The sequence below is a fragment of the Brassica napus genome, chromosome A5 (assembly GCF_020379485.1).
Source record: "Brassica napus cultivar Da-Ae chromosome A5, Da-Ae, whole genome shotgun sequence".
NCBI classification, from domain to species: Eukaryota; Viridiplantae; Streptophyta; class Magnoliopsida; order Brassicales; family Brassicaceae; genus Brassica; species Brassica napus.
The window spans coordinates 13,599,817-13,604,083 of NC_063438.1; the positions used below are offsets into that span (position 1 = coordinate 13,599,817).

General features: G+C 39.8%; 1 pseudogene; it reads left to right on the forward strand.

Moving 5' to 3' along the window:
- The first annotated feature begins 1,217 nt into the window (after positions 1–1,217).
- LOC106451657 lies at positions 1,218–4,120 on the forward strand (annotated as a pseudogene).
- Positions 4,121–4,267: the final 147 nt, after the last annotated feature.

Below are 4,267 nucleotides of genomic sequence, written 5' to 3' on the forward strand. Positions count from 1 at the left end.
ATGATGAAGCAATTTCTCTTGAATTTCAGTGACCATTGGGGGTGTGTCACGGCCTTCAATCTGGTCAATCACCGTCTTGTACTCAGTAGGTAAGCCTTTAAGTACCTCAGCTATCTGATCTTCATGATCCATGGGTTTTCCTAGAATTGCAAGCTGATCAACTCTAGTCGTAACCCCTTGCACATAGACATCAGTAGTTTTGTCTTCTTTCTTATACTTGAGTTGATTGCACAGATTTTTGATGTGAGCCTGCTAGGCTTCACATATGTAGCGGCTAGAGTCTCCCACACCTGAGCAGCAGTAAGCGCACGGGAGACCATCCGTTAAAGAGGGAGAGTAATGGCACCCAACAACACATTGTAGATCAAGCGATCTTGCCACTTCCAGATCATATGTTCTTGATTGGTTCTAGTTTCACCATCAACTGTAATCATCGGAGATGGTATCACAGTAGATCCATCAAGATGGCCAATATAAACATAACCATCTACCAAAGCATGAACTTGGAGACTCCACATGAGGTAATTTGTAGCTGAAAGCTTAGAAACACTATACATGTTTATATTAAGAAGGGTTTGTGTGTTTGGGTTTGTGGTATTGGTGTCGGTGATAGTAGCAGAGTTGTTTGGAGATGTTGTCAAAGCTTGTGACGTGAAAAGAGATTGTGGAACTTGAGTTAGGTCTTTAGAGCGACGGCTATGATACCATATAAAATTATGGAACTTGAGTTTTATTATAATTATGCATTACAATATATGGAGAGCAAGTCACGACACTAATTAGGTTTAAGCTGATATATATATAAATAGTCCTTTCTATATATACATTTTTCCTCGATGCAAAATCGCCTATGCAAAGAACAAAATCCGAAAAGGAGAACTCATTATCGATTAAAGATCAAAGATTTACACCAAAAGGAAAAAAAAAAACAGATTTCTCTACGCTCTAAAAGATTTGTAATGGTTAAGAGAGTAGAGATAACTTACTCTCTTTTTGCTGAACAAATAAATTTTAGGTTTAAATATATTTTAAATAAAAGTTATATAACCTGCATTACAAAAAAAAAAAAAAGAAGAAGCAGAAGAAGTCCACGGGGCTACACTGTAAAAAAGACATCAATTTATACAGGCCCAACTCTTAGCCCAAAAAAACAATGATACAGCTGTTAAAATATATATATTAATAAATAATTATCTATGTAGAAAATAGCAACGAAACTCGCTCCGTCCGTCCTCTCTCGCTCTAAAATCCTTCTTCTGCTGCAAATCTCTTTATGTAAATCGGCTCTCCTCTTTTATCCTCAAATCTTTTTTCTTTTCCCCAAATTTTTACCCGCGAAAATTAGGTTTTGCGCGATTACATTTTCATTTTCAAAAATTTTAAAACTCCCAGGAAACTCTCAGATCTCCCTCTCTTTCTTCTAGGGTTCTCTCTCTCTCTTTCTCTCTCTCCCACGTTGAGGATGGAAGCGGCGGCTACCGATGTACCGACGAATCTCGAATCCGTCGAAGTGACTTCACGGTTAAACGAGGGATGCAGAAGAGAGCAGAGACGTAGAGCGAAGGGAGAGGGAGAATGTGCGCCTCCACCGTCAAAGAAACCGCGATTCGACGAGGAAGTAAACAGAGTAGCAGAGATTGTTCTCGTCTTATCCGCACTACGGAGGATCCGAGGAGGCAAACCCCCGACGGAATTGGAGCTTGAGCTAATGGTTGAAGCTAAATCGAAACTGGTAGACATGTGTCAAGAGTTTCCTCCAAAGGATATCATCGGTAGGGATGCTATCGGAGCTGTGATTGAAGATCTGGGTTTGAACGGTAAGCTCAAGGATCAGAGATTAGGGTTCCGAGCTCCTAAGTTAACCATCTCCGAGAAGCTCTCTCTTGGCAAGAGAAAGGTTTGTTCTTTTTTGCTTTCAATTGATTGATTCGAATCAAATGTTGCCTTCTTGATCTAATACGATTTGTTTTTGTCATTAATGTGTCTTTTTTTAGATGGAAGATGCGAAGAAGAACACAGTAGTTCCCACTGCCTATACATCTCCAGCTCATTTAACTCCGGGTATGACTCACTATGCTTATACAACCTGCTTAATAATAGTCTCACTAAGTAGTCATGACAATCTTGTATGTTTTTTTTTGCAGCAAGTAGTGTTTCTATGGGACATCAGTGGGTTAATAACGAGATGAAGGTATCCGGTAGTGCTGTTAATGCAAGTGGAACCCATTTCGTTAAGGATGCATCAGGGATTAGACCACAGTTTAAGCCGGATGTGCATGCCAGTGCTTCTTCACACGGACCAGGTAAGTTGACCTTACGTACATTCTTCTGTCCCCATATTATTTTCCAAGTTATCATCAGCTGGACGAATTTACTCCAGTTTTGGTATTGTTTGGTGGAGATTATTTTGGGTCATTTGGTTGATTTGATATGGGTGGTGGCTTAATAGTATACATTAGAAGTTCACAAACTTACCCATTGTTTGGTTTTTGAAGTTATCAACAAACTTTCCCGTTTTTCAGTGTGCTCTTTTTAGGTTTTGTCTTTAAGAAGTTTACAGGTGTTTTATGCCTTTGCATATCATTTCTGTTGTGCTCTTTCAAACGTCTGTTAGGTTTCATTTTGTGTCTAATTTGAGTGTTATGGTCATATTTTTTGGTTCATTGTGGACAAGTGTATCTCTAAACTATTACTTCTTCTTGTAACCAGCAGTTCCTGGTGGAAATTATTATGGGAATGCTGCTGCATCTTGGTCTGCCCAACCTCATCCCAGTTCCTCCACCATATCATTTGGAACTCCATCAGAGAGCAAAGTTCACGTTCCGAGCTCTTCAAGAGTCACAGATCCGACCTTTCGACCCTTCATGTCTCAACCTCAGCCAGGTGCATTCCCAGGCATGAAAGGAGTGACTTATGGGCAGACCTCTTCACCTTTTGGAACACACCACCATGCTGAAATCGCTAAGATTATCCACAGGTACTGCAACCGAGGGTTAAACAAAACCTCTTGTGGAATCCACCTTCAAGAGAGTATATGAGCAAAGCAATGACATGCCAGATGTGCCAAGGAACCATCAACGAAGTAGAGACGCTGCTGATTTGTGATGCCTGTGAAAAGGGATATCACTTGAAATGTCTACAAGCTAACAATATCAAAGGTGTTCCTAAATCTGAATGGCATTGCTCAAGATGTGTGCAGTTGTACAGTGGCAAGTCTTTTCCCCCCTAAATATGGTCGCGTTATGAGAAGCGCCACCACAGCAAAAATGTCTTCTGCGACAGCTGATGTTCAGTCACCCAAGATGGTTAGTAAAATTAATCCAAAGGTTAACAAAGAGGCAACGCCACATTCTGAGACAGCAAAACCAACTGTAGATTCAGCTACGGATCGAACAGTTGAAGCTGAAGATGCAGCAGCTGTAAGTCAAACAGTTAAAGCTGAAGATGCAGCAGCAATAAGTCAAACAGTTGAAGCTAAAGATGCAGCAGCTATAAGTCAAACGGTTGAAGCTGAAGATGCATCTATGAATGAAGGAGATGATACTAATGATGAATCACAAGGTTCTGTAGGAAATGAAGCTGAGTGTGATGATCCTTCAGAACAGGTACCTCACTCAGAGACTTCTAATCCTCCAAAACAAGATAACAAAGAAGATCCAAGCAAAGGTGTTACTGAAGGATCTGTTTCACCGAGTGGCCAAGATAAAGACCTGAAGATCACTGTAGAACCATCATCACAAGAGGAGAATTCAGCATCTCAGACAGAGAACTTACCATCCCAGCCTCCTCCTTTGCAGCCCAACACAGATCATTCCCAACAAGAGAACACAACAGCAAATGTTGAAGAGGCTTTACAGAAGAATGTCACAGAAAATCCAGAGGAAAAGTGAAGCTGTGAATGGAATGGTTGAGACTCTTTGTTCTTCTAGTGTATCATAGTAAGTGATCGTAAGTGCTGATGTCTTCAATCTACCCTAGGGTTGATTACTAGATCTTTGTTCCATGTTTCAAACTTTCTGAGCTAAACTAGTTATTGATTTAGGTATAATTTTGTAATTTAGCTTGAACTTTTTTTTTAAATAAGTACTTTATTTAATTTTGAATCTACTTTACAATAACATGAACTCTGTAACAATGAAGGAAAAAAATAGAATTTGAAGGTGATGCAGTGTTAAAACATTCTTGATAATCTCATAAAAGAAATTAAGAAATGGCAATGGTCTTACCAAGAAGCCAGAACAAGAGACAGGTGAGTCCGAAAATTGTA